This window comes from Lingula anatina, chromosome 5, assembly GCF_051362555.1.
Source record: "Lingula anatina isolate TDL-2025a chromosome 5, LinAna3.0, whole genome shotgun sequence".
NCBI classification, from domain to species: Eukaryota; Metazoa; Brachiopoda; class Lingulata; order Lingulida; family Lingulidae; genus Lingula; species Lingula anatina.
The window spans coordinates 21,324,118-21,336,413 of NC_141771.1; the positions used below are offsets into that span (position 1 = coordinate 21,324,118).

Below are 12,296 nucleotides of genomic sequence, written 5' to 3' on the forward strand. Positions count from 1 at the left end.
TACAGGGGTCTCTAGTATAGCTTGTTACAAAAGAAGGGATGGATACACGCTTCTCAACACCTTGGTGTAAATTTAGACATATACACGTATTCGTGATTTTGTCCATGGTGTAAAATAGGATTCACAAACAAATATGATGGGTGTGTTCGGCAGAGAACGTGTTCCGCCTGATTGTCTCAAATATCCCGGTCGATTCAGAAATTTTAAATAACCTAGTAGCGACAGAATACACTGTCCGTACATAATTATACCTCCGCAAAATAACCATCCGTTACTTGTTACTTAGGGACCATTCCCAGACTCTATCGTACTAACTGTAGCTCGATCTATCTCCAAGGGAATTCTCGCTATAATTCCACACGTTCTGGGATAAACATGTCCTTTTTTCAATTTGGTGTTGGTTTTACAAAACGTAATAAACAACTCTGAATAAAACAACATAGAGACAATATTTACAAAATAATTCAATTTAGAAATAAATCTTATTTTTGACCAAACAAAGCCACTCAGTTAAATTAAAGTAAAATATGGTTTTGCCGACTTTTGCGGTTTACAGCGACTGATGTGTCAGACGATTAATTCTAGGTCAATTCTCAAGAACCCCCCCCCCCCCCCCCCCCTTGAGGCATTTATAAATTTCTTGAATGGTTTACTGAATATAAGAAAAAGGATAACATAAAAAAGACTGGTCATTAATTATAAGATTAAGGAAACTCACTTATGCGCTTAAACAAACACTTAGTCAACCTTAAGTCAGATGCAAATTTGCCATAACGTTATTTTTCATTATTTCCATTTTATCCTTTTTCTAAAAGTAAACGTTTTATTATTTCATTAGATGTGAATGTGTTTTTTCAATAACTGGTTAAGTAAATAACAATTTTGAAACTAGTAAAAGAAAAGTTTTGAAATTTGTTTTTATGGCTGGGGGTAGTGGTGACAGAATGGATACCTGGATTAGTAAGATTTTCCATGTTCCTTGATTAAAGGTAGGCAAGGTGATTAAGGAGGAGGGGGGCAATTAAAAATGTCAGTTACTGCATCAATGGGATACCTGGATGAGTGAGATTATTTGTTTATCTCAACTCTACCTGTAGATACAATTTAATTCAAGGCATGCATAATTTTCTCAATATCATATTATATTGTTTATTGTCAGGATGATATTCATTACAGGAGGGTGGTGGTGGGGGTGGGGGAGCTGCCCTGATACCATGTTGGACTTGGACAGCTTTGACACAGTTAGTGAAATACAGTATATACAGCCACAATGACATGTTCAGCAAATTATTGTGCCGGCAGTTACTCATGCCTTTCAAAATTCCAAACATAATAGTATGATCTTATAGCCACCTGGATTATTACTTTTTTTGGAGAAATATTAGACTTTGTGTTTGTATGTAATATGTATAAGGGGGCACTTTGAAGTTTTGAGCCAAATGTAAGCCATAAAAAGAGCAAATAAAAACACAGTGAAATATTTAGAACATTAACTTTGTTTATAAAATAAATTTTGCAAAATAACACATACCAACTTGGATCTTTGAATTCTAAATCTAGCATTACTAATTCATCTTTAACTAAATTTAGAAGAGTTGTTAACTTAACAAGACACAACTGCATATGTCATCTCACAATTTGTATTAGTATCTTAATTCATATTGATTTCATTATGGATTATTATTACATTATTGCATAACTTCATCTAAAAAGAGAAAAACATGGACTTCGCTCGAGTTCCCCACTGTCTTTGCATGCATACTGTATTTTAAAAGCTTACAGCATGAACAAAGCACTTCAGGTGTAGTCATCCACACTGGCTCCAATCCTATTTATTCCAACCATGTCCATGAGGTGAAGGATTTAACTGTATCATGCCAGCTTGTTGTCTATATTGCCAGTCTGGTATTAGTCCATGCAGTATTCACAGGTTGCAAGAGAGTATTGGCAGTTCAAGGCAGAAGCCTGTCTATATATACTTTCATTATCCAGACAGAACATAAAGTCTCATTCAACATTCACAAAGGTGAACAAAGTAAATTCCTAAATTGCATTCACAATTTACACTATATTCTTGTTTTGTTAAACAAGATTATTTGTACTGATAAAAGATACTGTTTATGTAATAATCAGATATATTTCAGGAAATATCAAATAAACAAATTTTCAACTTGGCAATGTTTACAGACCGACATCATGCACAGTATATATATATATATATATATATATATATATATATAGTTGCTTTCCAAAAACCTTATTGTTCCCTTTCCATTGAACTTGACATTTGAAAGTTCTCATCCCCAACCACCTCCCCAAAAAGTTAATCTCAGTGAATAATCTTAATCCAATTTTTACACCCCATTTCCATAGATTTTTAGATCGATCTATCCCTGTGGGGAGTCTCACTAGATTACTGTCAGCTTGGCCGGCTTAAGCGTCTGTCCCGCCTACTAAAAGCTGTAAGGGGGTAAATTAACTATGGTGCCCGCTTGGCTGACTGCAATTTAGCGTGAACCCCCAGGGAGTTAGGTCGATCTAAATCTTAATCTTTAGATCGATCTAAATCTCTGGGAAAGCACCCTAACAGAGAAACAGCTGTAAATACACTCAGTGTAACATAGTCCAAAATGTGTGATGATAGAAAAGTCCCACAAATCAAATAGTTGTTTTTGTGATGTTTCTCACCTCATAGCAAGGGCAATTGTGAGTTCAATGAATGTTCACACAATACCAGTATATATTTTCTGTGGGCATGCAAAAAGATGTCCTTAGAAAAAGAGAATGTGACTTTTGGTTGGCGCTGAAATCCCAGAAACTGAATGTCCATCAGTCCAGTGATGAAAGTTAAAATGTTTGATAACTCTAATCCCTTTCTTCTGCCAGCTGAAAAGGAAATAGTGAAGTGCCCCATAAAAAACTTGTAAGCATACATAACACAAACGTAATACATTAATAATTTGTTCCCAAAATAAATAGTGTAGTCAATTACCATAGTCAAAACCTCAACAAAAAATATCTACAATAAAGCAGCAGCAGTCAGTAATTTTTCCAAAAACAAACCCAACCTAGAAGTAGACTTGTCCACTATTATAATGATTTAGGGCACATTCCATTGAAACTATCATTCTATATAGATTTGCTCCAACTCCACGGAAATTCTGGTTGAATACAATCAGATTAACATGCCTTCTCTTGTTTCCACAAACGCGTATAATCACCAGCTTTTTTCTGTATTTTATTCAATGCCAGGAGGCATGTTAATCTGATTGCATTCAGCAAGAGTCCCCGTGGAGTTGGAAGTATCTATATAGTTTCATTGGGAATGGGCCCTTAGAGGGCAACCTACACTGTTTGTGTTCTACAGAAACAACTCAATTCAATTATTTACTGACAATTTGAAACAAAATATTTAAATTTATAATACCAAAACAAGGTTTTTGTCAATTTAAAATAAAAAAACTATTTAATTATTACCTGTAGCCTCTCTTGAATATCTTAAGAATTCTCCATATGTAACTTCCTCCTCCATTTAGAAGACAATCAAACCATGTTGGGCATGGACCTCCTTGACGTGGGCCAAAGTTCTGGAAAAATACAATATACAAATACTATCTTCGTATCATATACAAAAATACAACAAAAACACTCCTAGGAGCTGGGCCAGAGAGATGCACCAACATGGGATACCTGCTGGCTGGGGCTGAAATAATAAATAAATGACATTAATAGTACCAGTTATAACTAAACCATGGCATAAGCATGAAATGGCACATTAATAGTTCTCGGTGGACACTGCTGAAAAAATATTTTAAAAAAAATGTGTTATATTTTTCATTACCTATATTTTGTACAAGAATAAGTACATTTACTACATTGTATCCAGTGTAGCTCTGTAACTAAGTGATAGGAGATACAGTGTATCCAGTGTAGCTCTGTAACTAAGTGATAGGAGATACAGTGTATCCAGTGTAGCTCTGTTACTAAGTGATAGGAGATACAGTGTATCCAGTGTAGCTCTGTAACTAAGTGATAGGAGATACAGTGTATCCAGTGTAGCTCTGTAACTAAGTGATAGGAGATATAGTGTATCCAGTGTAGCTCTGTTACTAAGTGATAGGAGATATGAACCCTTAATCATAATGCTTCATTAAACACAGACATTATTTCAGATCTTTTGTGATAAAATCGAAGGTAAAACTTTTAAGAAAATTTTCTGGATAAGTTTGCAGTATTTGTTGTTGTGATCAAATGGGTGTTAAAACAGTGCTGTTAGCTGATCAGGTGAGGAAGATGTGTTTGCATTCAATATTACAGTTTTCAACCCTAGAATGCTGTTTTTACACCATGAAGCTGGCAAATTCACCCCAATTTATTTTGGGTGCAGCAGGATTATCTTATAACATGACAATATTTATTTTCCATCTAAGAAGATAAGGAAAAAACCCAAATGTAACAATCAATCTCTCTTAAGTGATACCACTGAAAGCATAACAATTGACAAAGAACCACGGCATGAAGAATCCATAATCAATACAACAGCTTGAAAATGCTTTAAATTTATTTATATATGTATATATTTATATATATTATGTATATATAATGATACTGTGAAAATGAAAAAAATATAAAAGATATTTTGCTAGACTGTAATGTTTGAAACAAATTATTATCTCCCGCAACTGTCATTTTAGAACATGGTTCCTCACAAATTTGTTTGTTACATTACTGCAATAATACTGTAATAATACTGCTTACCATATTACCTTCCAGTCTCTGGCTGTGTAAATCCCACTTGTCCTAAAAACTTGTCACATCCCATGTGTTACATATCAGGGCAGGATGAAGGCGAGGGATGTTCTCGCTGGTCTTTTACTGTCTGTTCTTTATTATTAAAAGCCATGCCCATGTGGCCAGCTGCTGCCCAGAAGCCACCATGTCATACAGAAAGGTGCTGGAAAAAAATTAAACAGTCCAGTCAACCACTAGTCTTGGTCATGAAGAAATCTGGTGTGTTTTTGTATGGACAACATTTCTAAGACCCCATTCACATTTACCTTTATCGATCTAGCAGGATCGACCCATCTAGGAAGAGAGTTTGGTGAAAGAAACAAAGGTCATTTCCAGGCACTATGCTGATCCACCTGACCATAGTTTCTGTCCAGATGGTAAGACTACACAGATTTGACTTATTCGATGCTCACATCTCAAAAGAAGCTGTTATGAAATTTTTGCATTGACAGTTACTTGGGGAGCTTAATTACACTTTTCTTTAAGAAAATAAGAAAAAAATTATATTTTGCAATTGACATAGTAATTGAGGAATTAAGAGCATCAGTACAGTACAGATCAATGACACAGAGAGAAACACACGGAAACAAAGCAAGGACAAACAATGGATAAAAGAGCACTGTATCCGTTTAACCTCTTCTACCTTTGGAAAAATTTGCAAGTGCACAGTAAGAACTGATAGAATTAAACTTGCTAATTCTTTTGTGTGCCATAAGAAGGTTGATGCACCATCACTCCGACATGGATGTCAGTATGAACACATAGCTGTCAGCATGAAGAGACATCAGGTGTATCCGTCTGATTTGTAAGCCACCCTTAAGTTCCGTTGAAGGAGTGACAGCTTACATTTATTTGCACTACATTTGGGACCAAAGATGACTCCCACTATAAACCTCCCACACCCAGCTCAAACAAATGGCTCAAATGCATCCTGCGGCCCTACATGGACAGACGGCCAGCCCTACTGATCCTGGAAACGTTCTCTGCACACACAACAGAGAAAGTGAGGGAGGTAGCATGCAAAGCCAATGCCACCATGGCTGTCATCCCTGGGGGTTGTACATCTAGGGCCCAGCCCCTAGACGTGTCCTTGAATAGACCTTTCAAGGTTCACCTAAGGAAAATGTAGACGGAGCACATGCAACGGTTAGCCATGGAAACAAAGGGTAAGTTTGAGAAATTGCCAGTTAACAGGACATTGTTGCATGGGTGGCATCGGCATGGAACAATATCAGCCCCAAAATGGTAGTCAAGTTGTTCTTAACAACTGGGATCATCAGTGCATTGAAGGGGGAGGGATCCTGTCCAACCAATGTTGTCCCAGATGTTTTGTTTAGCAGTGATGAGGGGGGTGACTTTTTGGGTTTTTCTGATGCAAGAGATGATTGACAGTGAGGATCCTTTTACAGATCTTACACAAACAACCAATGACCTCGAGAAATCTAAATCTTGAGGCAACTCGGAGAAATGACCAATCAATTACCAACCCATCAGCCGACTTAAAAAAAGAATTCCACCAATCGAATCATAGAGGGATTAAGTGCTTACAAACAAAGCACAAATCACATTAACCAATCAAAATTTAGAATCTCAGAGGAGGTCCTTAACGTCCGTGCACCAAACACTTATAATGAGATCAAGCATGGAAGCAAGCATAAGTCTGTCTTCACAGCAATCAATCACAATGTATCCAGATAGCAGAAAGAACACCTACAAACACAACAACTTTAGACACAACAGAGAGAACCACCAGTGGCTGAAAGCAAGACAACATGACTCTCAGAAATGGCACACAACAGGACCGCCAAAAGGCAGAATACCCAAGTGACCCGCACCCCGAGTTCCCCACGCGCCTCTAATAACACGCATTACGAGGAGGTGATGGAAACTAAACAGTACATCACAGGATGTACAGAGAGGGTGAACCACATAAACCGGCAACTAGAAAGGGGAACACACAAAGTCAGAGCCAGGATAGATTTTAAAGGATGTCCTGGCCACGAGGCTCTCACCACCAAGCTAACTGAAATCCAAAACAAGGCTACAGAGGCAATCAAGCATACAATCAACTCCACATACAGGTTTTTGTGAAAAGGGCCAAGGAGAACCATGAAGAAGCCCTAGCCCGCAAAAGCAAGGCAGAGGACTTCTTTAAAATGCATGGGACGTATAAAATCAACGCCAGCCCTCAACCCACTCCCAACACCAACCCAGATCTACTGGAACAGGTCCGTGCTCTGCATTTAACAATGAAATCCAAGAAGAAGAAGATCGTCACATTGACCAAAGCAAAACGCCGCACAGCTGCCACCCTGAAGCGCCTCAAATGAGCCAGCAACACATTTAAAACAGCCCTTTTCGGGGCTACACACATGCTCAGGAAAAGCAATACCATAATGTTCATATATATTGTAATAAATAAACAAGCCACAAGACCACTCTTTTGTCCCATCCCAAGAGCGAGAAACCCTCTCTTTGCTTTGAAAGAAATCATGACCCTAGGGCGAGAGGCCCAAATATGACTAATAAAAAAAACATTAAAAAATAAAGAAGTCGCAGAATACTCACCTGGTCTTAACACCACTTGAATTGGGTTTAACTAAAAAGAATGGGAATCACATCTGCTGTGCCGTCTATCTTAAACCTTGTTAAAAGTTGCGAGTCATTAGGATGAAAAATACTAGCCACCTAGCCAAAAACTTAGCAACGGCGGCCCTCCTAAAATCAGTACCAACCTCACGAGGACTAGGAGATAACCTCACACCTCAAATCCTAATCTCCAAATAAATTTCAGAAAAGACCCTGAGTCTCAACCAATCAACGGACAACCCTAGACTATTTAGAAACCAGAGGGCCTGCATAACCAGTTCTACCTCAGCTATTGAGCAATTAACACGTTGTTGTCAGAACTCCCTGGCTCACAATAGTGACACGCAGGTGACTGTCCTTATCACCTTACTGTGCCGCTATCGGTAAGCAACACAACCACAGAAGCGGAGCACAGCACTGACCACCCCTCACACCCCCTTTCTCTATGACTCTGCAGCTGATGAAGGTCACTTGTTGACCCGAAAAGCGCTTTCTGCAACCAGCCCAGATAGCAAGCATACGTTGGGCCAACGTAGGGGAATCGTTGGTTTGTTGGCACATAGTTGGTGTTGGTAGTAATACGTTGGCCCAACGTTGGCCCAACCACATCATAATATGCACAACATAACTGCAATATGCTCACGTTGGCCCAACGTTGGGCCAACGTGTGTATATTTATTGCATACGTTGGCCTAACGTTGGGCCAACGTATCCAATTTTAATTAATACAGAAATATTTTAATTATAACAGAAACATTATTCATTTCTATTGAGTTGTTTTAACAACTCAATAGAAAGGAATAATGTTTCTGTTATAATAAAAATGTTTCTGTTCACAACTGAGAATCACATGTGCTTATCTATTGATCAGTAACATATAGTTTTTAGGATTAATTTTTTTTTTTTTTATGAAGAGTTTGTCAAATTCCTTGGGTTAAAAAACAGTTTTCTGCTTTTATTTGTCTTCCAAGCTATATACTCTCATATGTAGTACATAGACTTCACCTATAAAAAAATAACTGAGTGAACAGATTTATATTTTTAAATAATGCTGTGAAACATATTTTTTATTATTGCTATTATTATTATTGTTATTGAAATCAGACAAATGATTGAAATCTTATTATAATATGTACAATTGTACAATATATAAATTTTAAACTTTATAGTTAGCATCAATTGACTTTTGATTAAAGTAAACCGGTAACTTTCACTGGACCAGATTCATTACAAGCCAGGTGTTTATCTTAACTGTCAGTTTGATATAAACAGTTTGCCTACTGCCTGCTCAAACAGGTCAAATAACTAAACATAGCACAGTCTTAAGCGCGCGCGGTCAGTTGAGCCAATTCAAAAATCTAAGCCAGAAGGTCAGAAATGTTCTAAGGAAGAGGCAAGAATTACGACTGAAAGCATTGATTTCTGGATATAAAAAGAAGACATCTTTTTGGAAATTGGAAATGAAGAGATAAAGAGACAGGATAAGAAGTGAGCATGTACTGGTAAGTGACTTTTTAATTGTGTATTTTCCCATTATTTACTGATGCACCAGGATCCATACAGCCTTGAAAAATGTTCAAATTTAGTCCAGCACTTTGGACTAGTTTAAATGTAACTTTGAAAAGTACTTGAAAATGCTATTAGGCTTGAAAAAGGTTTGCATTTCAGCATTTTGTCTTTGTAAAAATATTATTTAAAACTTTGTAGTTTATTGACATGAATACAGACAATGATTCACAGATGGGGGTATACCTTACGTTTTAATACATCATTACTTGTACTTTTATTTTCAACTTTTCATCATCAATGTGTTACAAAGACAAAGTTTAAATGAAATGAGTCCTTTTTCCTTTGGTATGTACACTTTAAAATGACTGTATTCATGTATAACTTGCCCTCATTAGTTAAAAATCATTGAAAATGATTTGAATTAGAGCCTTAAAAGTCCTTGGAAGCCAATTGTTCTTATGTGTCTGTATGAATCCTGGCCAGTAAATTATGTGATAGAGTTGTTGGAATGATTAAATGATGTGGAATTTAGTAGTACATTACAGTTGTCTAAAAACTGAATTCATTGCCAAGTGTACACGTAAGAACTAATTTAAATAAATCACTATACATTACTGCACACAAGACACACACTTTTATAGTTAAGATATTGGCTGTTGCCTAACTTAGAAAAGGTAGGGACATTATCATATAATACACACCTATTAGCACTAGTTTGTATATGAAAACAGTGATGGGGGAAGAGGTACAGTCATGTTATGTACCATACCAATTCTAGCATTATATTTCAAGTGTTTTTAATATTTAAATTTGTAGGTGCAGCACACTCTTCTGTGACTGGTTAGACAAATATATTGAGGATACATCCAACTAGAGGATCAGAGAGGCGATACCGCCTCCGAATATTGTACCACCAGCTGGAGCAAGCGCATTCGTATAGACCCCCACATACACAAAATAAGGGGTGCAGCCACCAGTCTTGTGCTTGACAAGCTGTAAAAATGCAATCAACAAGAATTTTCAAAATATGCAAAAAATATATATAACTAAAAATGGTGCAATCAAAGTTAAGTTCATTGTAAGGTAGGTCAAAGGTCAATTTCAAGGTCACAGTAAATTGCCAGTATATGACTTCCTATCCAACTTCAATAGTAACTATGGACCTATCTCTGCCAGTTTTGGAGATAAAAGGGAAGCAAAATTTGCAAAGTTCAGTTCATGGTGAAAAGTAGGTCAAAGGTCAATTTCAAGGTCACAGTAAGATTGCCAGTATATGACTTCCTATTCAACTTCAATAGTAACTATGGACCTATCTCTGCCAGTTTTGGAGATAAAAGGGAAGCAAAATTTGCAAAGTTCAGTTCATGGTGAAAAGTAGGTCAAAGGTCAATTTCAAGGTCACATTTAGATTGCCAGTATATGACTTCCTATTCAACTTCAATAGTAACTATGGACCTATCTCTGCCAGTTTTGGAGATAAAAGGGAAGCAAAATTTGCAAAGTTCAGTTCATGGTGAAAAGAAGGTCAAAGGTCAATTTCAAGGACACAGTAAAATTGCCAGTATATGACTTCCTATGCAAGTTCAATAGTAACTATGGACCTATCTCTGCCAGTTTTGGAGATAAAAGGGAAGCAAATTTTGCAAAGTTCAGTTCAAGGTGAAAAGTAGGTCAAAGGTCAATTTCAAGGTCACAGTAAAATTGCCAGTATATGACTTCCTATTCAAGTTCAATAGTAACTATGGACCTATCTCTGCCAGTTTTGGAGATAAAAGGGAAGCAAAATTTGCAAAGTTCAGTTCATGGTGATAAGTAGGTCAAAGGTCAATTTCAAGGTCACAGTAAGATTGCCAGTATATGACTTCCTATTCAACTTCAATAGTAACTATGGACCTATCTCTGCCAGTTTTGGAGATAAAAGGGAAGCAAAATTTGCAAAGTTCAGTTCATGGTGAAAAGTAGGTCAAAGGTCAATTTCAAGGTCACATTTAGATTGCCAGTATATGACTTCCTATTCAACTTCAATAGTAACTATGGACCTATCTCTGCCAGTTTTGGAGATAAAAGGGAAGCAAAATTTGCAAAGTTCAGTTCATGGTGAAAAGAAGGTCAAAGGTCAATTTCAAGGTCACAGTAAAATTGCCAGTATATGACTTCCTATGCAAGTTCAATAGTAACTATGGACCTATCTCTGCCAGTTTTGGAGATAAAAGGGAAGCAAATTTTGCAAAGTTCAGTTCAAGGTGAAAAGTAGGTCAAAGGTCAATTTCAAGGTCACAGTAAAATTGCCAGTATATGACTTCCTATTCAAGTTCAATAGTAACTATGGACCTATCTCTGCCAGTTTTGGAGATAAAAGGGAAGCAAAATTTGCAAAGTTCAGTTCATGGTGATAAGTAGGTCAAAGGTCAATTTCAAGGTCACAGTAAGATTGCCAGTATATGACTTCCTATTCAACTTCAATAGTAACTATGGACCTATCTCTGCCAGTTTTGGAGATAAAAGGGAAGCAAAATTTGCAAAGTTCAGTTCATGGTGAAAAGTAGGTCAAAGGTCAATGTCAAGGTCACAGTAAGATTGCCAGTATATGACTTCCTATTCAACTTCAATAGTAACTATGGACCTATCTCTGCCAGTTTTGGAGATATAAGGGACTAAATGTTATAATTTTGGAGTTACCATAATGTGCCATAAATTTCCTACAGAAAAAATTAATTAAAATAAAGAAAAGGTCATTTTGGTCAAAGTTCTTGAAATGGGAGGTTCTCTGAAGTTGCAGAAGTTTAAATTTGATAAAATAATGTCATTTTTGACCACAAGTTGTCTGCTTTGCCAAGCATTATGTTTTATTTTTCCGGAGTTCAAAATTTATTATCCATTACCGTACTGCACATTTTTACGGAAGCCGACTGGTGCCATATGTTGAAAAAAAAAATTATCTCGAAATTTCGAGATAGCATTTTTTTTGTTCAAATTTCAAAATACTATCTCGAAATTTCGAGATAAATTTTTTTGCTCAAATATCAAAATGCTATCTCGAAATTTCGAGATAATTTTTTTTTTTGTTCAAATTTCAAAATGCTATCTCGAAATTTCGAGATAAAAATTTTTTTTGTTCAAATTTCAAAATAGTATCTCGAAATTTCGAGATAATTTTTTTTCTACATATGGCACCAGTCGGCTTCCGTACATTTTCCTTTCACCACCAATATGTACTTTCTGATACAGCGTAACTCGAAAACCGTATGGAATACAAAAAAACCGAGACCACCTCCAGTGTTGGGCTTTACATGCTCTACAAAATGCAAAAAAGAATGGGTCTCTAGCATTAACGGTTCCCGAATTAGAGACAGTTTTCAGTTTCGGTATCTTATGGCCGCTACTCCTGTGAAAATGCACCGATTGAC

General features: G+C 36.6%; 1 protein-coding gene and 1 long non-coding RNA gene across 2 annotated transcripts in view; both read right to left on the minus strand.

Moving 5' to 3' along the window:
• The window catches only part of LOC147761875 (uncharacterized), a 99,420-nt gene that overhangs the window by 37,205 nt on the left and 49,919 nt on the right, over positions 1 to 12,296 (minus strand). The gene's annotated exons all lie outside the window — the stretch shown is intronic.
• Positions 1,474 to 12,296, minus strand: part of LOC106170681 (uncharacterized) — a 170,113-nt gene continuing 159,290 nt past the window's right edge. The window contains exon 6 of the long non-coding RNA XR_015334441.1: positions 1,474 to 2,886. This is a non-coding gene — a long non-coding RNA (uncharacterized LOC106170681). The remainder of the gene's footprint in view (positions 2,887 to 12,296) is intronic.